The sequence below is a fragment of the Phocoena sinus genome, chromosome 1 (genome assembly GCF_008692025.1).
Source record: "Phocoena sinus isolate mPhoSin1 chromosome 1, mPhoSin1.pri, whole genome shotgun sequence".
Taxonomy (NCBI): domain Eukaryota; kingdom Metazoa; phylum Chordata; class Mammalia; order Artiodactyla; family Phocoenidae; genus Phocoena; species Phocoena sinus.
This window is the reverse complement of record NC_045763.1, coordinates 123360645-123383870: the sequence shown is the minus strand read 5'-3', so window position 1 is coordinate 123383870 and position 23226 is coordinate 123360645. Positions and strand designations below refer to the sequence as shown.

At 49.8% G+C, this 23226-nt stretch overlaps 1 protein-coding gene and 1 long non-coding RNA gene across 4 annotated transcripts in view; one reads left to right on the top strand and one right to left on the bottom strand.

Annotated features, from left to right (window-relative positions):
• FAM78B (family with sequence similarity 78 member B) overlaps positions 1-23226 on the top strand; it is a 94590-nt gene that overhangs the window by 51954 nt on the left and 19410 nt on the right. The window lies entirely within an intron of this gene.
• Positions 14020-23226, bottom strand: part of LOC116748361 — a 98907-nt gene continuing 89700 nt past the window's right edge. For all 3 annotated transcript variants that reach the window (XR_004348270.1, XR_004348268.1, XR_004348269.1), the window contains 2 exons: positions 15220-15347; positions 14020-14400 (listed from right to left, as the gene is read on the bottom strand). This is a non-coding gene — a long non-coding RNA (uncharacterized LOC116748361). The remainder of the gene's footprint in view (positions 14401-15219; positions 15348-23226) is intronic.

Here is a 23226-nt window from a genome sequence, read left to right as displayed (position 1 = left end):
GTCCTAGGTCATGTCTGGCATATAGAAGGTGCACAGCAGACACCCAGAGTCCGTTCAACATGGCTTCCAGGGCCCATAGAATCTGCATCACCCCTGAGTCCACAGCCCCTTTGACCTCACCTCTACCCACCTTCCCCAAGCCAACCTCAAATGCAAGAAGTACTTCCCCACTCCAGGGCCTTTGCCGGCCCCTCTGCCCGGAATCCTCCCCTCCACGCATCCGAGCAGCTCCCTCCATCACTTCATTCTGGTATTTGCTTAAAATGACAATGGGACAACATTCCCAAAGAGGCCTTCCCTGCATCTCTGTCTTAAAAAGCAGCCCCATCCTTCATTACCTCTATCCTGTTTGTTTGTTTGTTTGTTTGTTTGTTGTCCTTTTCTCCTACCACATAAGCTCCCTGAGGGCAGGAGCTTTGTTTTGTTTGCTACTGTGACTCCAAGAGCTTAGAACAGTCCCTGCCACTCGGCAAACATTTATCGAATGAATGAACAAACCATGCTGTTCCATGTTAAGGCACCAACAGCTGCTTTCCTGTCACATCTGGAGAGCATAGTGGTACCACATACCCCTCCTATTTCCTCATTCCTCATCCTCTTCCCTCCCTCCAAAAATATGTGAGACCCTCCAGCTCTATGCTAACAATTAGAGAAGGCTGAGGGGAGCGTTTTTTACATGACCAGACTATCTCCCTGGGAGTCGGGAGCCCTGAGGTTGATGTGGGTCAGACACAGTCTAACTCTGCAAAGATATTGGCTAGCACAGCTATGGTTTCTGAGTTTTGGTGGGGGGGAAACAGAGAACCTAAGCTACACTGTTGTCTGTTTTGAAATAAGGAATCCACATTGTTATACTGTGCTGGGCAGGCTCCACATCTCCTTCTTCTGTGTCCTCTGAGGTGACTAGCACAGGGCTGGGGAAAGGGGAGTAAAGGCCACCACCCCACCCGCAGCCTGTTACAGTGCGGGATGGACTACATTTTTTCAAGTCCGGCTGGAAATCTCCTGGCTGGAAACGTTCCCAGATGCCCAGTTTTCTTGCTTGAAGTGCATTTCTTTTCTCCCTGAAAATTAGTACAGGAGAATTTGTCTCCGTTATAAACCACATCCTGGTGGCAAGAATAGAGTGTTCAATATTCACACAGAACTCCCTAAATGCTTGATGTGTACAGAGCACTGTGTGAGGGGCTGCGGCTCCTAGGGATGGGATGCAGAGAACTGGGGGAAGGAACAGGTCACCCAAAGGAATTTCCATGGACTCTGACTCGGGGGATGTGTAAACTGACCCAGGACTCCTCTGTGTCAAGACTTAGGAAGAACTCGCTGTAGGGCTGAGATCAGGAAATTGGGGTGCACAGCTCCATCCCAGAAGGGTCACATGCCCCATTCCTTGTTAAACTTCTCTTCTCCCCTCAGTGACCAAAATTGCAGGGGGCTTGGACCATTCCTACCAGGAGACCCAAGGGAAGGCAGAATTGGCCTTCTCCTTGGGGACAAGGGCTCAGACCTCAGGAATGTATTCATTCTTTTAATAAGTCCATCACACCTAAATATATAGCAGCCCTGTTCTGGGCCATGGATACAGAGAACTAAACTGAGCATAGGCCCTGCGTTCAAGTTGCTTCCACTCTGCAGGAGACAAACATGTAGATACGTTGGGACGTGGTGGGAGATGAGGTCAGAACATGGAGAACTTTGGGAGCCTCACTAAGGAGCCTGTCCTTCATTCTGTGGATGATAGGGAGCCACTGAAGGGTTTTGAGAAGAGGAGTGGTTCGCTTAGGTTTTCATTTTCAGAAGGACTCTCAAAGGGGGTTCTTAGGAAGATGGTTGACTTGGATTCATCATGGAGGTCCCCAACCTCCCTTGACCATGAGCACCACCTCCTCCCACCTCCCCCAGCTGGACTGGGTGCATCTACCATACACTCATGCTGCACCTGGGCTTCTCCCTGCTGCAGCACTCGTCCTCATTTAGGGTTGCCTGTTCTCTTGTCGTGTCCCTCACTAGAACGGCAGGCACTAACTTATGCGCATCATTCTATCCCAGTGGCCAGCATTGACACTAAATATATACATTTTTTTAAATGAATGTCAAATGGAATTATTGCAGTAGTGCAAGAGACAGAAAATCAGGGTCTGGGTAAACTAGAGCCATGACAGCAGGAGGATGGGAGGAAGGGAAGGACGTGCAAGATGGTGGACAGCCCTGTAGCAGTCAGCGTTCCCGGCGACCTCAGAGCAGCAGCCCTCTGCCTCCTATCCCTCTCCTGCTTTTCTCGTTTGTAAAGTGGGGTTGTAACACCTCCCAGGTATGTCGTGGAGATGAAACCAGGTGTAAAGTGGCAGCTGACCCCCTGTGTGATTGGTGGATGCTGGGCCGCCTCTTTCCCCAGTGTGATCTGTCTCTGGACTCGTAGGAGCTGAGCAAAAGAGAGGCACAGTTTGAAGGCACAGTTTCTACCTGTTACTCCCCCCTCTGTGTCCAAGAGAGCACCCACTGTCCTGGGGAGACCACATCAACCAGACAGGCGTACCTGCCTCTCACAAGCTCCTGGATCCTCTGGCCTCAGCAGCCAGTCTTTTCTGAAAGATTACAGATCTACACCAAAATCAATTCGGAAAAATCCTGGCCACTCTGTGACTGAATGAACGAATGCGTGAACCAATGGCCTGTAGCCTGAGCTCTGCCATTTACTATGACCCAGGACACCCTCCCTGAGCCTCAGTTTCCTGACCTCAAAATGGGCATTAGACTATGTTCTGCACAGTTCGTTTCAAGAATTCAGTTAGATAGTGTATGTGTGAGCACCTCAGAAATCCCAATGTGCGATAAAAATGTCTTTTTATAGTCATACATTGTAACCCCCAGCAGTGCCTGACATAGCGTGTGCACAGAGGGGGCCTTTGGCTGAATATTAAGAGCATAAATGGTGTCTATTTGATTTACTTACTGCCCTGCATCTTGTTATGTAAAGAATTTCCATGCCAACTAGTACCTGCAGGGAGGTGGATCCCAGCATGGTAGGGGGTGTTACTGGTTGTGCTGGGCTGCCTCCTTTTGCCCTGTGTTTGACCTTAATGGTTTATGCGTTCGGATCCTGACACTGCTCCTGCCAGAAGTGGCATCTTCCCCCAACCTCCCCATCCTACAGGGCAGAGCTGAGATCTCACAGCTGCTCCCATCTGCATGCAGACCCCACCTCCTTACCCTCCCTTCAGCAACCCATGTGTACCAGGAAGCACCAATTCATTTCTGTGCAGGGCTGTTCAAGGAAACACACTCAAGTGTGAATGCACGGGAGGCCAGCCAGAACAACACAGCAGGGCCAGAGCCTCTTTGAAGGGAGGGACAGCACGATTCCAGTCCTCCAGGCCTGCCAGAGGAAGTAAGTGGGATTCCTGGATTTCTGATGTCATATCAACAAGCCACTGCTTTGAGCGTCATTTGTTTTATCAGATTCCTCTTTTAAAATGCAAGTATTCTTTAAAATGCAAAACTCCTAATGGTCATTCACACCCTGATGAAAATGAACTTTGTTATATATTTCATTGCTAATGTTTATAAAGCTTTCCCTGTGTTCTCTCACCACACACTTAATTTAATCTTTATAACGTTGTTGGAGTGATTAGCTCTGCTTCACAGTTGAGGAAACCGAAGCTGGAGTGGTAAAGTCGTCTGAACATGCAGCTACAAATAAGAGAGATGGAATTTCAAATCCAGCTTTTTCCCCTTGCAGAGTCTCTTTTCACTAAACCACATTGTTTCCGAGGAAGCCTGTAGGGGGCAGGACCCTGATGGGGACAGGTTGTGAGTCCGGAGCCCGCAGGAGGGGAATCCTGGCTGAGGACAGCTACCTGGTCCAGAGGGCCGTCATGAGAGTCAGCTTTCTCATCTGCTGCCCCCCGCCCCACACACACATCCAGCCCCCCACCTGGGCCAGGACAGGGCGTGCGGAGTCTGGGGGGCCAGTGATCATCTTCAGGCTGAATGACCATCAGATGGGGCACAGCCAAGCCTGATTCATGATAGGAAGTTTCTGTGGTTTTATTTTTTAATTAGAAAACAGATTTGTTTCTAACCTCTCATCTCTCTAATTTAGCCAATTGAACAATGTATTTTAAGTGGGTTTCCCAAGAATACAGAGTCTAATGGGTTCATAGCCCAGCTCTGGCACCTGTTAGTGACTTTGGCTGAATTACATAACCTCTCTGGGCCTCAGTTTGCACATCTGTAAAATGGGGGTCACCTAGTATGTGCTTCATAGAATTGTTGCACAGATGAAAAGAGGTGAATGTACAGAGTACTTAGCATGGGGCCTGGCATGTAGGAAGTACTCCCAGAATTGTAGGTGGTCCAGGGCCTTGTTGTCAGACCCCCATCCTCCTCGGTTTGAGGGCAGGAGCTGAGACAACACCTGCCTCTTGGAGTAACAGAGCACCCAGCTTCTCCCTGAATAGTGGGGCGTCTGCAGAAAGGAATGACCAGAGTGGGACATCAGTGTGTACTCTGCTCTTCATCAGGGAAATCCGTGAATTAACGTCTCCCTCAAGGCCTTTCCTCAGGTATCTTATCTGAGGCAGTGCCATGAGGGCTGAGGGCCCAGAGCTCGGTCTGGCAGCGTTTGGAGGATGATTCTAAGGGAAGGTACCCTTTCAGGCGCCAGAGGTTTCTCTCCAAGGTAATTCAGACTGTTGACCTAAGAACCTGATTAGTGCTTTTTTATAAATTGGGTGAAGTGAACAGACACAGAGAACAGACTTGTGGTTGCCAAGGGGGAGGGGGGTGGGGGAGAAATGGCTCAGGAGTCTGGGATTAGCAGATGCAAACTATTATATATAGGATGGATAAACAACAAGGTCCTACTATATAGCACAAGGAACTATATTCAATATCCTGTAATAAACCATAATGGAAAAGAAACAAATAAATTGGGTGAAGCGAGGTGAAGATTGGAAGAAAAGAACTAGGCTGGACTCCATAGAAGCCGACTTTGGGCTTGGATCTATATTTTCTCTCGACCTTTGTCTCTGTTTTGTGTCTATCCAGGGACTGGGGTCGTGGGTATGATTTATAATAGAAATGTGATAAATGAATAAGAAAGCTAATCCCTAGTAAATCCGTTCTGAAGAGGGAATGACTAAGCTGAAAGAGAGTTGCAGACAGAGCCCGTGGGGAGATACACCCCAAGAATTTAGACAGAAACAGCAATATGCCAGAGAGACCTGGCTGCTTCTGGAGACGAGATTGCAGAATTATAGCCAGGGAAGGCCAAGGCGCTGAGTAATGTCTCCTGTTGCTAATCAAGTCTTTGAGAACCCGGATCATGCAACTTACTGAACTCAATTTATATTATCTTAGGCAAAATCACTATGACCTGGATGGAAACTCAGCCAGAGAGCAATAAAGAATGGAAAGCCACAGGTAATGAACTAGCCTCTGGGAAGCCAGGAGCCCTAGTTTCTGGCTGGTTATATTTTAAATATTACAGAAAATTAGATAACATTGAACATTTTCCAAGTACTTATTAAGTGCTTCGAACTTTGATGGCTTGCACTCGTTGGATCCCCTCAAAAGCCCTGTGCAGAAGACATCCTGGTCTAGTAACCACTTGACAATTTTCTGTTATAAAGACATATTTTGGGACCTCGTGGATTTGACTTTTCTCCCACTTCAGGTGGCCAGAAGGAAGTGGTAATTCCCAGTTATTTGTAACTAAAGTAAGAGACTAATTACATTTCCAGAACAGACTGTAGGTGCAGCACAGACGCTGTACGTGAACCATGGTCAGTGTGTCCTTGCCGGATGACAGCTGTTCTAGCCTGTGTTACAAGTTGTCCTGGACTCGTCTGAGACTTCTAGCTTTCTCTCTGCATTGGTGCAATCATCACATTAGGCGTCTTGACTTGACAACCAAGCTCTGAAAGTACAGGCCCATTTATTGGGGTGCAGAGAACAAACGTGAAAGCCAGTATAACCTTATCCTTCCTATTCCTGCCCATGAGTCCTGGAGAGAGTACCTATTTTTAACAAGCCATACATTTGGGGTCTCCTTGATGCAGAAAAGAGCAGATGCACTGAAAAATGTGTTCCTTGGACTCATCTCAGCCACCTAAGTTCCATAGTTGCTTGATCCAGGGAACACATGAAAGAGAAGGGTCGGGTTCAGGCCAGCATTTGTGGGATGGTCAGGAGACCCCTATCTACAGTGGTCCCATCAGTCGTCTTCACACAGAGGCCTGATGCTTTCCACCCTCCAACTTTGGTCATCAAAGACAGTTCATACTGGTCACTTGGTTTTCCACAACTGTGGCGTCCTTCATTTTTGCTCAGCAGGGACCTTTCAGGTTTCTCGGTCATTCCTGTCAACATTTACAGGGCATAGGACCTCCCAAAGCTTGATGGTACAGTGCCAGCCCATGCTCACACTTGTAACTTATTAATTCTCAGTATTACATGCAGAGAAGCTGGAGGCTCAGAGCTTGTGTCTGTCCTAAGCCATGTCATCCCATTATATCTCCTGTCTCACTCCTCACAGGTCCAGATGTGCTCAGCTTCCCGGAGCTCTGCCTGATGAGATAGCAGAAGCTGAGTCTTTCATAGTCGAGGGCCACAAGCTCTACTCTCCCAAAGCGGAGGATTAGCCAGCAGCCAGCATGCACATGACATGTTCTCATGGCATCAATGACCGGCAAGCAAGAAAGAAGCAGGGAAGTTAACTATTAGCTGGGCTTTGGGGAGCAGCTCACGGGAGGAAAAGCCAGGATTGCTCACCACTTGCCTTGGCCTCAGCCAGAGGAAGAAAAGATCGTGAATAACAACATCCGAAACAGCGGAAGCAAGAAAGCAGTTGCAGTCTCTTACTGCCTGACTCTTCAAAGGTGCCCACCTGTGCAGAGAGAGGATGTGAAGTCAGGGTTTCATGATACCCAGGATCAGGGCCAGTGATAAATCCTGTTCTTTTCCTTTTGAACACAGCTCTTCATCATCGCTTGATCCTAGGACTCCAGCCTGGTTTCCCTGGCAACTAGGCTGGCTTCCAGAGGCAAAGGTCAGGGTGCGGTGAGATGCAGGCAGACCTGCCATGATGGGTGTTCAGGGCAGGAAGGCCAGCTGGGTGAAGAGAAGATGAGAGCATTGAAGTAGACCTCTCTGATGACTTCAGGGCAGTCAGAGACATTCCTCTCCTTAGTCCCCATCTTGGATGATGAAACTGAGGCATAAAGCAGCGAGGGAACCCGCCCTAGGTCACATGGCCAGGACATTATACAACCAGGAATTAGATCCTGAGTTTTCCTTCCTTCCAAAGAAAATGCTGCCACTGACCAGCCACCAGGAAGTTGTGTGCTTAAAGCTGTTTCTCTTGGAGAAGAGACGGGGGTATAGTGATGTGCGTGGGGGGCTCTTTGGGCTGGCCAGCAGGGTGAGCTTCCAGCCCACGGGTGGAAGCAGACCCAGCGCACCGCCCTTGCCAGAGCCGCGGCCCACATGCTGGCCGGTGACGGCCCGTTCTCAGCAGTGGCTCCTGGCTAACGAACGACAGGGACCCAAAGGGGAGCTGGAGGTCCAAACTTGTGTTCTTCCCACCAGTCAGAACAAGTCAGGATGAAAACTTGCTGAGAGCAGCAGAGAGGCTCCTGGGATGACTGAGTTTCTTAGAGACAGACACTCTGTTGGTACCAGATGTCATTTTAAGCTAAAAACCTATGGTTATGTCGCTTAGATGATCTTCTTTATTTACCCTAACCCATAATCCAGAAGCCGCTCTAGATTGAATGTGGGCCATTAAGCATTCCTGTGAGAACCACAGTTCAGTATTTTTAGGTGTTGCCATCGCCACATTGGGAATTACCTTGCTGTCTGCAGCTTGCTGCTCTTAGGATCTGATTATCTCTGTGTTTATTCTGACCGTCACCAGTCCTCGGGAGTCAGCACCTTACTCCTCTTTGCGGGCGGAGTGTCTCCACCCACAGGAGTTCCTGATTCCAGCCCCAGAGACCTTCTGGGAGGTGGTGGGGGAGGGTCTGAGCCTCACTCACTGTATCTATCACTCGGGCAGTGCCCTGCCCATTTCCCCCAGCCCCTTTCTTGGCAGGGGTGAAGAGAGGGATGACTGAGGAGGCCTAGGGGTCCCTGGGGTGCAAGAGTTCTGGGGCAGAGACAGGGAGTGAGGATTCTCTGCCGGGGCAGTGCATGGCAGTCTGTGCCCAGAGGCTCTGGCTGTACTGTTCCTATTGAAAGCGGTGGTGCTGGCCTTCCTTCCAGGGTAGGCCCTAACCTCCCCTCCCCGGTGGCACCTGACAGCCCACGCCGCAGAATCGAGAAGCTGTGAAGCTGTGTGCCCACGCCCCCAGATGTGCCCGAACCTCGGGCCAGCACCAGGCCTGCCTCCGTGTCTTCTGAACACTCCATCTCCATGAGCTCTCCTGCCTGCCTGCCCCGGATCCTGGCCCGCTGGCCACCTTGACCGCTGCCTCTACCTGCCCCTCTGCCTTCTTTTTGACCTGCCCAGATTGCTCCCCACACCCCTGGTCTCGCCTATGATGCCTGTGCACTCCTCTGCCCAAGTCCTCCTGGGCCTGGCCTGCCACCACAGTGGGACTGGGGAACAGGAGGGGCCTGTGTGCTGAGTTTTCCGTGCTCAAAGGAAGGGAAGGGGAGGGGTGGGAAGCTGCCACCACAGGGTTTTCCGTGCTCAAAGGAAGGGAAGGGGAGGGGTGGGAAGCTGCCACCACAGGGCCTGGCAAGCCCTTGGGCAGTGGGAAAACGCAGCCACCTGAGGCCCGGCCTCCTGAGCCCGCACGTGTGCCCGCAACCCAGCTCCTGCAGGGGCCCGAGGACAGAGCTCCCCCTGCCTAATGAGGAGACACAGGATCAGCTTAAGTGTCAGAGCAGCCTGCCAGCTGAGCCACCTCTGACTCCCTACCTTGAACAAGCTGCTTCAGCTCCCTGAACTTGTGTTCTTATATATTAAATGGGTCTAATAATATCCACTGTGCAGAAGCATGGTACTAAGGATTAAGGGAAGAAATGTATATAAAACGCTTTATCCTGTCTGGCATGTCATAGGTGCATAAACCACAGTAACTAGTACTACTCTTGTATCGCTGTCACTACAACAGAAGCCCCATCTTGTTCTTCCCCTGCACGTCTCAGCCTCAGTTGGCCCCAACCATCCTCTGCTCCTCCCAGGGCTCCTTCCAGAATATGTGACCATTTTGATTCATGGCAGCATCCATACGGGGCGAGGATGTTCACTGCAAAAGAATTTGGGTGCATTCTGTCCCTGCATCTATAGGACTGTCTTGCACTGTCAGCCTTCTAAGTACACACTGTTTGAGGCAGAGGGAAATCTGCTGTGACAGAACATGACAGCAGGAATCCAGACTCATTGCAGTCCTGATGCAGCATGGCCAAGGGCAGCGCTGGGTCCACCTTGATTGCAGAATGCCCACTGCAGCATTCTGGCAGAGAGCAGACGTCAGCGTAGCACACACACCTCCGGGGAGAGCGGCTTGGAGACTGATTTCACAGGGAGCACAGGATACTTCCTCCTTCCATAGTGGAGTGACAGCCTTCCACTTCTGTGCCCCCCCTCCTGGCTGCAGCCTCCCGCTCCATCGGGACCGAGACTTTCATTCCCACCATCTCTGTGTGCTCTTCGGTTACCACCATTTTTCTTTTGGCTGCGGGTATGGACACTCCCCTAGGCGCATTCCCCCTCAGATGACTTCTGCTCTGGGGCTCCATTCAGCACTTGCTGTTTGAGATCATCCCTGCATCCCAACCTCCCGCTTCCCTTCCCTGTGCTGGACCTCTGGCTCTATAAAGCATGGAATCCAGAACACACACACACACACACACACACACACACACACACACTCACCCACTCACTCATTCACACTCCCTGTGTGCCCCCCCTCCCTCTTCCCCACATCCCCACCTCTCCCCTGTGCACAGTCATTGATCCCAAGATATGCAGTCCCTTCCTAGCAGCCCTGTCCTTATATCACCCGAGCCAATCAGGAGGTATCAAGTCTTTCCTGAAAATCAACGCCTGCCTTACCTTCAGTGCCTAATCGATATCTGCTCATTTTCTCACTTTCTTTAAAAAAATAATAAAGAGCCCTTTCCATGTGACCCGCCTGCCTGCCATCGCCAGGCCCTCGAGAAGCCTCTACTGATCAGGATCCTTTTACTCTGCAGAGAATTGCTCTTTGACACACATTTCTCTCATGAGTTTGTCGTCCGTTCGTGTAGCACAGGTTCATTCTCCTAGAGCCTTTACATGTGGGAAGGGCCCCGAAAGATACTTGATGACGAAGAAGGCAAGCACCCTGCTTTCACAGGGGTTCTGTGAACTCTGGGTCCCATAGAACCTGGCAGGGAGTGACATTTCAGCCTATTTCCTTCTGCTTTTGGCCCAGGGGAAAAGGAAATAAAAGGTAACAAATGCCCCTGCAAGACTCCATTTTTTTTAAAAAAATCTATTTTATTGAAGTATAGTTGATTTACAATGTTGTACTAATTTCTGCAAAGTGATTCAGTTATAGATACATATATATATATACACACACACACGTACATTCTTTTTCATATTCTCTTCCATTATGGTTTATCACAGGATACTGAATACAGTTCCCTGTGCTATACAGTAGGCCCTTGTTGTTTATCCATTCTATATATAATAGTTTGCATCTGTTAACCCCAAAGTCCCAATCCATCCCTCCCCCAACCCCCTCCCCCTTGGCAATCACAGGTCTCTATAAGACCCCTTTTTTCCTTGGTAAAAGTAGTGGGAAGGGCAGGGACTTAGAGTAGCTGCTTGAAAATTAGAATTTACTATCAGCTGCCTATTTTTCCTGCTGTTCACGACCACCATTCACAACCAGACTTGAGACACAACTTGGCCACTTTTCTGGGTTATTTCTCACAAACTGACATGCCCCACTTTAAGGAACTGGAGATATAGATAGATAGATATAGATATAGATAGATAGATAGATAGATATATACACACACACACACACATATATATATATATGTATATATATATTTAGAGAAACTTATAAAACCAGAAAACTAATGGGTGCTTATTTATGCTACATAAAGATTTTTCTGTTCCAAAATGCTTCTCTGCGAGGCTCCTTTAAGGAGTAGCTGCCCCAATCTATTTGTTTCTTTACGTATCCTTAACTACTGCTGAAGTTCCAAGTGGATTTGAAAGAGTGTACGTTTGGGGCTCAGGTAGGCCCAGGTTTAATTCTGGCCTGACCACTTAGCGGCAAGTTAGAAGGTCTCTGAGATCCAGTGTGCTTCTCTGTAAAATGGACATTGTTGGGAGGATTAAACAAGTTCCTTATTACTTCATTCATCAAAAATGTAGATTAGAATAACATTTCTGAGAGCCTCTTTTACCGTACCACACAAAAAGAACTGCGCAGATGTCACCAAATTTAAGAGACTATATTTGGGGTGGTTGGACCTAAGATAAAAAGTGTGCCATGTACACAAAATTCACTTTGTGGGGCTCACACCTAGGGCTCTCAAGGGTCAGGACTGGAGTTCTGGGTGGGCAAGGCTGGCTTGTAACTGAGGAGTATGGAATAAAGGAGAAGCCAGGTCTGCATCCTGGATGACAAGAACGGGCTAAGGAAGTTTGAAGGATGAAGACTAATGGGCAGAGATTAGGCAGAGAACCAGAAGTGAATCCAAGGCAAAAGGTCTGTGGAAGAGAAGAAACCGAGCAAGACTAACTGGGGGCAGGAGGTGGGTGGGTGGGGGTTGTGAGGCCACTGATCACCTGTAGGGGTCCCTTTAAACAAGCCCCCAGCGTGGGTAGGGTCAGGAACACCAGGCAGGTTTGGAATTCAGGCTATGCAGAAGGCAGGCCAGCCCGGGACCCCTTGCTGGGGAGCAGGGCCTGGGTCCCACCATCCAAAAGACAGTTTCCCATGGCTTTTTATCTCCCGCATCAGTGCTTGCCTCCTTTGGCACAGATGATTAACATTGGTGGTAAGCTCATTAGCTAATTGTTTCTTGTTCATGTTTACTAAGTGTATTATAAACAGTTTGGACAGATCTTCTTCCTGAGAGTCAAGTTCTGGAAAATTCTTCAGAAAAATGGGTTCTTCATACCCAAACCTCCCACCCGTTCTGTATTTCAGAGAAATGATAGCTCAACTGTGTCAACCACTGAGTTTCCAGGTTCTCAGGCCATCTTGCCTCAGTGACGGCAGTGGGGCGTGTGGTAGGAAACATACAGAATGTGGATATAGGCTCAAGACCTGTCTCTATCGCTTACTAACTGCTGGACCTTGAGAAAAATCAGTTAGCCTTTCCGAGCTTTGGTTTCCTTGTCTATAAAATGGAGGACATACTGTCTGTTTCACAGGATTATCATGAAGATTAAACGAGATCATTTAGAAGAGGAGTATATTGTGAAAAGCAGAATATTAAGCCCGTATTTGGCTGTGGTTGTTTTCCCATTCATTCAGTTACCGAATATTGTGGAGCATCTCCATAGCAGCAGGAGGTGGCAGGACCCACAAGGAATCACTCTTGAGACCCTACCTCCTTGCACCAACCTGACCAGACAGCCCTGGGGCAGTTGTCAAGGCCACCACCTCCCCTTCAGCCTCGTCCTCCCTCGCTCTTAGCCCAACATTATGTTCAGGTGATTCAGAAATTGCTTCTTCTACCCCTTCTGCCCACACCACTCGTTAAGGCCTTTGCTCGTGCTGCTTCCTCTTCTGCTATTCATTCTTTATCCAGATTCTGCTCAGGAGCCAGCTGGCCTGCATCCAAATCCTGCGTTACCAGGTCTTCCCTGGTGGCGCAGTGGTTGAGAGTCCGCCTGCCGATGCAGGGGACACGGGTTCGTGCCCCGGTCCGGGAAGATCCCACATGCCGCAGAGCGGCTGGGCCCATGAGCCATGGCCACTGAGCCTGCGCATCCGGAACCTGTGCTCCACAACGGTAGAGGCCGCGACAGTGAGAGGCCCGGGTACCGCAAAAAAAAAAAAAAAAAAAAAAAAAAAAAATCCTGCGTTACCCTAGTCTAGTTTCTTTACCTCCCCAAACCTCAGTTCCTCCCCTGTAAAATGGGGACAAGGCTAGTTCTAGCCTCACCGAGTGGCTGTGAGGGTCAATCAGCTAATGCATGTGAAGGGCCGTGAACGATGCCGGCACAGAGCAGGCAACTCCATCAGCGCTGGCAGTCGTTATTACCACCACCATCCTCTCCCAGCAAAAGCACTGCTGCCCTCATGATGACATGTCTCTGTACCCAAATATCCCACATTGTACTGAAGTAATCTGCCTCTAAGTCCTCCCCAAATAATGTCAACATTCCCTGAGAGCAGGGACTCTGTTTTACGAGTCTTGATGTCCTCTGCACCCAGGACAGAGCCAGGCACATGGTAAGGGTTCAAGAAATCAGGGAACTGATTTAAAATGAGCCATCTCTCTGGGGTGGTTTTTCTTTTTTCTTTTTTTAATACCATTTTCTATTACATAAGTAATTCATACATAAGAGTATAAGGCAGAAAATAAAATCACCCACAGTGCCACTCTCAGAGATAACATCATATTTCAGTATACGCTTTAGATGATTTCTGTCCTGTCTAATGGCATTTGAGCTAGACCTGGGGTCTGGAATACAGACACTGTAGTTGGGTGAGACTTCAACGTAACTTCTTCCCACAGTTTATCTGATTATGTTTGAGAGCACGATGCTGCTAAGGGGAACTTGGCACACTTCCCTGCCTCCACATCCATTTCATCATTTTTTTTTTTTTTTTTTTTTTTTTTGCGGTACGCGGGCCTCTCACTGCTGTGGCCTCTCCCGTTGCGGAGCACAGGCTCCGGATGCGCAGGCTCAGCGGCCATGGCTCATGGGCCCAGCCGCTCTGCGGCATGTGGGATCTTCCCGGACTAGGGCACGAACCCGTGTCCCCTGCATCGGCAGGCGGACTCTCAACCACTGCGCCACCAGGGAAGCCCATCATGATTGTTTTTTAATCGAAGTATAATTGACCTACAACCCTATGTTAGTTCCAGGTGTACAACATAGTGATTCAATATTTTTATGCATTACAAAATGACCACCATGATAAGTCTAGTTACCATCTGTCACCATGGGGTGGTTTTTCTTTATTATCGATTTTGACTGGGACAGCATTCCCTTCGGTGGGTCTAGTCTTAGCCATAGAAGGATGGACTTAACCTCTGATCTTGGATGGCTCGTACCCTGTTGTTGTCATCCAAGTGGCCTCCTCCTTCAGCTCATGGCGCCTACCTCTCCTGATGACTTTTGCTTTTCCAGCCCAGTCTTCCTGTTGCACAAGGGTCAGTTTCAGTGGCTGGGGCATTGGTCTGCCTGTCCATCCAGGGGCTGGGCTGGGGAATGAGCAGGTGGAAAACAAAGAGTTACCCCCATGGCTGTGTGCTCAAGAGCCCCGCAAAGTGACACATACAAGACACGGCTTCCCGTTTCCCAGTTTTCATGTTGACATCTTTCAACCCACATGAGAGCAAAGGGTCAGGAAGTGAACACTGGGAAGAAGAATTGTGGGCCTGGGCGGGACAGGAGGAGTATTGTGTATCTGACCTTGGTATGAACCTTTCTATTATAAAAGAGCTACATCTGCAAGAGGCTATTACCAGCTTCCTGTTTAGCTTTCCATCCCTGCCTCTGCTGTTCAGCTTTTTCATTGCTTTCAGAGGACTAAGAGACCCAGTGTGGCCCAGGGAAGGTATAAGCTGAGTCTCACAGAGTCCATGCAGCGTTTTTGGCCACAGGGCTCCAGACCACGAGGGAAAGCTGCTATTAACCCCCACTGCAGTTGTATTCACAGAGCCCCTGCCTCCCAAAGAGAGTTCCTCCTGCTGAGTCCAAGGGATACACGTGAAGTCCCAACTCCCTCAGACACCTGCAGGGCAGGGCTTCCCCGTACCACAGGGTCACGGCAACATGGGCCCATCCGTGGAGCCCTCTCCTACTTCCCGGTCCATTTCCCAGCTCCCGGGGCCCCCTGGATGCCCCGACTGCACAAAACCCCATCGGGAGGCAGCATGTACCCTTTCTGGGAGCCTCAAAACAGACCATCCTTCAAGGCTACTTCTGTGAAATCTTAAATTGAAACAGTCACCCTCAGGCCTTCCACTGGATTCATCTTCCGTCTCACAGAGCCCTCTGCCTTCTCCCTGCCTCCTTACCTCTCAAGCACGTCATCACCATCACTCTTTTTCCGACACCCTCCATCCTCTTGCCTCTTCTGCAGACATTCACCCTTCCACACGTTCATGAAATACCACCGTGTGGCAGACTGTGGCAGGTGCCGGGTCTGTAACAGTGATCAGAGTTGAGCTGTCCCAGTCCGCATGAAGAGACAGATGTTAAACCATAAACACACTCACATATGTAACTGCAAACAGTGATATGTTCTATGAATCAGAAAAAGAACAGGGTTCAATAAGAGAGACCAAGTTTAGTTCAGCGTTGGGGGAGGGTGTGTGCAGAGTAGAGAAGGTCCCAGAGGAAGTAATACTCGCACTGAGAGCTAAGGATTATTCAGAGTTACCCGTGCAAACAGTGGGAAAAGTGCTTTCCCAACAGCACCCGTCTGCCAAGCCCCTGAGGCAGGCATGTTTCAGGACTATAAGGGAAGCTGGTGGGGATAGAGCCCTGAGAGCACAGGGAGTGTAGTGTGAGATGAAGCTGGAGAACGAGTCAGAGGCCAGATTAAGTGGGGCCGTGTGGAGCAAGTTAGGGCTCCAGGTTTTATTCTACCTGTGATAGGAAGCCTTCGAAGAGTCGTAGAGGGGAGAGGCCACCAACCCAGCAAAACCCAAACCCCAGATTAATCCAGCATCTGCTTCCTCTGCCCCTACTCCTGGGAAGAAGTCACACAGCCCTCCGAAAGCCAGGTGGGCTAGACTGATCAAGAAGCCCTTCACATAGGATCACAGGGCAGAAATGGCTTGGCCGTAGCTGGAAGTTACTCAGTGAAGCCTGGAAGTTGTAATGGGCATAAAACCTAACATTGCACTTACTCCTCATGTAACCCACATGGTGAATCCGTAAGGGGGCATTATGATCTCCATTTTACAGCTCAGACAACTGAGGCCTAAGAGAGTCCTAGTGTAACTCATGCGAGTCATGTGGCTGAGTGACAGTCAGGAAAGTGGTCCTGGATCTTCTGCCTCCCAGTGCTTTTTCTGCCCCACCCAGGCAGGGTCTGCAGAAGAAAGAAAATTCCCTTGGAAAGAGAGTGAGGACAGAGTGGAACGTGGTGGGGCTGAAGGGCCATGCTGGTGTGATGCTGAATCCACGGCAGCTCCCACATTGGCTTTGATGGGCTTCTGAATAAAGGAAGAGTCATAAATTTCCTGATTTCAACTGAACATCTAAAAAGCATGAGGTTCCAGAGGCCTCTGTTGAAAGCCAGCTCCCCTGCTGGCTCTCAGGCTGATGCCAGAATCATCAGAGCAGAGATGATCCATCCAGGGGCAAAAGGCAGTCCCCTGAGTGTTTGATGGAGGTGGCCAACAGCTTGAGCAGAATTGGCTCAAAGCATCCAAGCCTGGACTTCATGTTGGGGAAGGCTGACTCCTGAGCCACCGCCCCTGGGGTGCGGAAGGAAACGGCAGCAGACACAGCGCTTCCTGAAATCAGTTGCATTTCAGTACACTGATAATGACTATCTGAAAAGGAAATCAGTAAAACAATCCCATTCAAAATACTAAGAACAAGTGCCCTCTGCCATCCCAGCACCCCCAGAATGTTCTCTGGTTGAGCGGCACTCCTCACCTTCCTCCTTGCATCAAGGTCATCAAACCCACCAGGAGCCAGGTCACAGCCAGCTTTGTGTCCCCTCCCTCATATTGCCTTGGACACAAAAGGACTTCAAGAATTACGTGCTAAAGGAATTAATTAAACAACCAACAAACAAAACAGATTGGGGCAGACGGTGTCAAAAATACAGTTGTGGGCTTCCCTGGTGGCGCAGTGGTTGAGAGTCCAGCTGCCGATACAGACGACACGGGTTCGTGCCCCGGTCCGGGAAGATCCCACATGCCGCGGAGCGGCTGGGCCCGTGAGCCATGGCCACTGAGCCTGCGCGTCCGGAGCCTGTGCTCCGCAATGGGAGAGGCCACAACAGTAAGAGGCTCGCGTACCGCAAAAAAAAATAATAATAATACAGTTGTCCCTCAGTATTCATGGGGGATTGGTTCCAGGACCCCCAGAGTATACCAAAATCCGGGAATGCCCAAGTCCATTATATAAAATGGCATAGTATTTGCATACAACCTACACACATCCTCCCATATACTTTAAATCATCCCCAGGTTACTTATAATACCTAAGACAATATAAATGTTATGTACATGGTTGTAAATACAATGTAAATGCTATGTAAATAGTTGCCAGGACATATGGCAAATTCAAGTTTTGCTTTTTGGAACTTTCTGGAATTCTTTTTCCCAATATTTTCAATCCGCCATTGGTTGAATCTGCGGATGCAGAACCCTTGGATACCGAGGGTCAGCTGTAGTGTAACTTTTTAAAATTGAAAACACAATACCGTCATGTAGGAGGCACCCAGTTTAGGAGAAAGGGTGCGGCGTCTCTCTTGGGGTAAACCTCAGCTCTGCACTTACTAGCTGGGAGAAATGTACACAGGTTACCTAACTTCTCTCAATCTAAGTTGCTGAATTTCTAAGTCAGGGTTTTGCCTCCTTCACAAAGACAGTTACGAAAACCAAATGAGTTGATAAAGAACCTAGCGTGGTGCCTGAAGCATAGTAGGAGCTCAAGAAAAGGTACTTTCCTTCTGTCTCTGGAGAGCCGAGTGCTTAAATATGGGCCATGGAGGCAACTGCTTGGGTGTGAATCCTGGCTCCACGGCTTTCCAGCCACGTGATCCCAGGTATCTCTTAATCTTTCTGAGTCTCAGTTTCCTCCTTTGCAAAATGGGATGGTGGTAAAAGAAGCCACCTGGTAGTGTTGGCACAGATTCAAGAGAGCAAGTGTGTGAAGCATTTACCTCGACCGTCGCCCAGAGGGGCATCCCGCCTGGACATGCTGTACTGGGGGAAAACTTAGAAGCCCCTGCGTGCTTTGGAATCTCTCTGCCCTCTAGTGTAATAACACTCCCGTGAAGTCCTCTGTGCTCACATATGTGCGCAACTCCCTGCACCCAGGCGCCCCTTCTGTGTGCTAAACAGGGACCTGTCTACTAAATCACTTTCACAGCCCTGTCACCAGGACACACACGGAGCCGCCGGCGTCCTCACACTGTCTGCTCCCAGCTTCGCTGCTGCCGATAACTCCCCACATCTGAAACGTGGCCTGTGATGAACACGCAGTGGAAAGTTAATGAGAACAGTAAACTCTGATTTTAAAAGTCTGCGCCGCTGCATAGCTCCAGCTCCATCCTCAGCCTGGTCCCTCCTGTGAGCCTGTGTCTGTCTCCCTCCTCGGCTTAGACTAATGAACCTGACCCTTCCCCACCCTTCCCCTTCTCTCCTTGGCCATTATTTAGTGGGAAATGGGAGCTCCCTAAAGAAGCAGCGGAAGGACTTGGCAGCTGGGAGAAGGGGAACTGGCATATGCACGTTCTGTGAGTGCCGCTTCCATCTTCCCGGCCACACCTGGCCCAGTGCCAATGAGAGAGGACTGGTCCCAGCAGCACCTGGCAGTCTTGTCCCTCTGCCACCGTGCTTCCTCTGGGGACTCATCTTAGCTGTAGTTTCACCTGTACAGAGAACCAGTGTTTGGGGAATCAGGTTAGGGGACACAGAGAACCAGTACCTTTGGTTCTGGACATCAGGTGGGCACAGGTGCTAGAGAGTTAGGTTCATACCAGCTCAGCCACCTACGTGCTTTGTGACTTTGCCAGGTGACTTAACCTGAGCCTCAGGTCCCTTATTCGGGGGAAGAAAAAAGTCGAGGGAGCAACAGTGCCTCCTTTGAGGTTGATGTATCAAGCATTTAGTCGAATGCTTGGCACATGGCAAGCCCCCAGTATATATTAGCGGTTCTTATGAGTAGCAGCAGTATTAATAATGCCTGACTTCTGAGAGTCTCCCCTCTGTCTGCCTTCATCTTCTCAGCCCTGTCACCGTGGCTGTTTTGCTCCGTCTGATTCCCCTGGTCTTGTTCTGGCTCCAATGAACAGATCTTTAACTTTATTTCCCGGTTTCCAGACTTTAGGCTCCTCTAGACGCTGAGGCCAAGGAACCCCCTCCCCAGACCCTGCATCCACCTTCCCCCCTCCCCCACAGTACCCAGATCCTTGAGCCTCAGCCCTGTGGGACATTCCTCACGGCCAGCTGATGGGGTGGGCACGAGTGGAAGGAGCCAACCTTCTCTCTTCCCCAGGCTGGGATCAGTGAGCCTTGGGCAGCTCTGGTCAGAGGAGCTAGGTTTAAACAAGATGACAGCAGACATGTCCAAGTCCTAGTCACTTCTCCCTGGGTCCTGAGACCTCTGTAACCAGAGGCAGGGGAAGGGTAAGAATGCTCTCTGATACCAGAGGGTGGGCGGTGCCCCTTCACTCCTGCTGAGACACTGTGCCCAGGAGTCCTGCTGTGGTTCATTCATTCATTCAGATGATATATATCTAGTGACTTCCTGTTCATCTTGGGGAAGATTTGGCAATCGTGTCATTACCAATATCTCCTTGCCTTTGAAGAATCTTTGCCCTTCGTCGTTCCCAACTTGGATGGGAAGAAATCACAACTGCTGTCCAGGCCGACAAATAGGAAGACTTCTGAGTTGGCCCCAGCCCCTATCCACGTTAGGTCCAGATGGCAGAGTGGGGTTGGCAGAGTGGCTCTCTCCTCCTCGGGGGGGGCCCCAGCCAAGCTTCCTCACATCGTCTTCATCAGATACATGTGCCACCATTGGATTCAGCCCACAGAAAACTAGCTGTATCTTTGTTAATAACAGTTAAAGCTGCAGATGTTCTGGGCTAAAATGAGTCAATGAGACTACAGGGCACGCAGTGCCAGACTGTGTCAGCTCACCAAGATGGGGTGAATGGGAGGACCGCAACACGTCCTCCTCCAGGGATCACCAGAAGATTCCTACTAGGAATCCCACTTGAATAACAAAAAAAGAAATAAGCAAACCACACCTCCTCCCAGTCAGGGACAAGGAACAAGAGGAAAAATGCAAAGAAAGAAAGAGGTTGGGTGTTGACAGTGTCAAAGGTCTTTCATCATCACAGGAGCTCCCAGATTCTAGGCTCCAGTGGGAGCTGTAGGAGAGGCCTGGCTTGGGGCTGGAATCCAGGTGGTGTGAAGGCAGGAGCGGTGTCTCCTTCCACCACCCAAGGCACAGACTGAAAGCCTGACAACCGGCAAGTCAGAGACACCCATCAGGGCTCAAGAGCTGCAGTGACTCCCCAGCAGTAGGTAGTGCAGGAGACTCAATCAGGATGGTGCCAGACCCTGGAGTGGAATGTGAATGGGGACCCTGGCCCAGTGTAGACCCAGGGAAGCTACCCTGAGTCCCCAGTGGCCTTGGATCTCAAGGAGAACCAGTTGTGTAGGATCCTGTGTTCTGGGGAGAGCAGCCCATCCCTGGGGAGTACCCACTACAATTCTCTTCTGAAAGCATAACTTCTTCCTCTATGGCCCTGAAAATCCCACTGGCCATCAGTACAAGGACTGAGGTCTTTGGTCAAAGAACATACGACTAGACATGGCCTTATTCGTGAGATTATTGTGCGTTCCACCCTCTCAGTTTTATAGATGAAAAAAATTGAAGGTGAAAGGGCTCGCGTTGGAGAAGGTAGCCCGAAAGTCATCCCAGAAGAGCATGAGAGAGTGGTCTCTGGCCAAGCTAGCAGCTTCCAAAGCAGGACGCTTCTCCCATGAAATCGCATGCAAAATTTGAGAGGGTTGGTGTCCCAGGTCCTCTCCGTTAACTACAAAGTCTGACTCAATGCTGAGAAGAAAATCTCAAAAAAATCTTTGTGAAATGAACACGTGGATGTGTGTCGTTCTTGGTGAGTGTCATGAATGGATCATCTCTCTCTCTCTCCTTCAGTGTCCCCATCATGTAAATGAAGGGTGGCCATCTACCCTCCTGTAACCTTGTCAGTGTGGAAGGGAAATACTCAGGTGCCCACATCACCTGCATTAAAGGAGGAACTACCTCTTACTCTTTGAGGGTAATGCTGAGTCAACATTCTCCTTAAATGAGCAGTCTCTGTAATAACAGTTCCCATTTGTGAATCACCTACTTTCTGCCAGGCACTGCAGAGACTGCTTTGCATAGATTTCTCGTTTATTTCTAAAAGCAACCTCTAAGGTGGGTTTGATTATTATTACCATAATACTTGGAAACTGAAGACCCAAGAGGCCTAGCTGTTTGCCCAGGTCTCCATGGCCCTGTAGGCAGTGCTGTCCAGAGCTGCACACAGGTCAGTGTGAGTCCTCCTTGCTGCCTCTCCATGTCGCCTCCAGCTGCCCCTCGGCCCGCCCAGCTCAATTCAACCTACATTATGTTGCCACTCGTCTTCCTCTCTTTTTCCCCCAAATGCTTCACCCTCACGATACACAATTCTGTGAAGCAATTCATCTCTTTTGATTACAGAATAAATACAAATTAATTATTTTTATAGGAGGATATATACAAAATAAAAATAAAAGGAAAATATCCATCATCTTATCATCATACTTTGAACATTCTGATGTCTCCATCCAATAGTGTCTTTTTTTTCATTTTAACTGAGGTTCTACCTGTAGTAGCAGAATTCCAAAATAAGAAGAGAAACAACACACATGTCCACTTTCCCTCTTCTCTTGTCCGCTATTTGTCTGCTTTGAGGGCTGGAAGTAGAGGATACAGCTGACTGCCATGGCCAGATCATGACCCCCACCACCTGGTGCCTCCGGCCTCTCCCAGCACCTGGGGGCGCCGGGCTCATGGGCAATGCTGAACGTCAAAAGGACATTCAACTCGAGCTCCAAGCCGGGAACCTCAAGACGCTCCTCCCAATGTGTCTTCAGACAATCCCTTCTCATTCCTTTGGTCGTCACATCAGGCCTGTTCCCCTGGTCTCTTGAAGACCCTGCCCCATAGCATCCCCTCTGCTGCCCTCTGGAACTAACCTCAATTGCCGGCCCTGCCTGCTTTGCTGGAAACACTCGGCCCGCTCATTGCAGAAGCTTGAAGGAAGCTCCTGCTCTGGGCTCGCTGGAGGCACAGTGAGGCCTGTCCTCGAGATGCCTGCAGTCTGGTGGGGAGACTGGCACCGTCGGGCAGCCCCTCTCAGGAGGCGACTTGGAGCTGCAAATTGAGTATGAAAAGGAGGCAAGTATTGAGAGAGCTGGGGGAAGAGGGTTCTGGGCAAAGGGAACAGCAAGTCCAAAGGCTCAGAGGTGGGAAGGAGTTTGTCTTGTCCCAGGATGAAAAAGGTCAGTGTGGGGGGTGTATAAGGAGCCAGGGGGAGGTGGTGGAGATGAGACTGGAGAACTGGCAGGGGCCAAATAATGCAGCGTGGATGTTCAGTGCAAGAGAAGCCGTCGTCGGAGTTTTCAGAGAGGTGAGGCATGATGTGACGTTCATTTCTTAAAAACCATATTCGTGGCTTGTGGGGGGCAGGGCAAGCTTAGACATGGGGGCCCAGCAAGGAGGTCATTGCAGTGGCCTGGAGAGGAAGAACGTTGAGGAGCAGGGTGGTGGCCATGCACATAGAGCAAAAAGACAAATTCTGGCGTCTGACGCACCAGGAGGTCTGGCTGGTCACCTCAGGCTGGCTGTGAGCTCCTTGAGGCCAAGCACAGACCCTCACATGCCCAGCAGAGTGCCCATACCTGGCCGGCTCTGTAAGGGACACAGCCTGGGTCCGCATTTCCGCCCTGCAGGCACGCATGAGGATGCTCCGTGGATGAGGCTACCGGAGCCCACAGCTCTCTCTGTGGGGAAAGGCGCTTTGCTCCAAGAAGCTTAGAATTGGAGTCAGAGGCAAACCATACTCAGACATGACCCAGAAAACTGGCCGCTGATCCAAGACCTCAGGGCTGTCAACTAGGACGAAGCAGCAGAGGTCTCTGAGAACCCAGCCAGGACAAGGGCTTCGAGACAGTAACTGACCTCTAAGTGGTGAAGAGTAAATACATATTTTTTTAATTAATTTATTTATTTATTTTTGGCTGCATTGGGTCTCCGTTGCTGCACGCGGGCTTTCTCTAGTTGCGGCGAGCGGG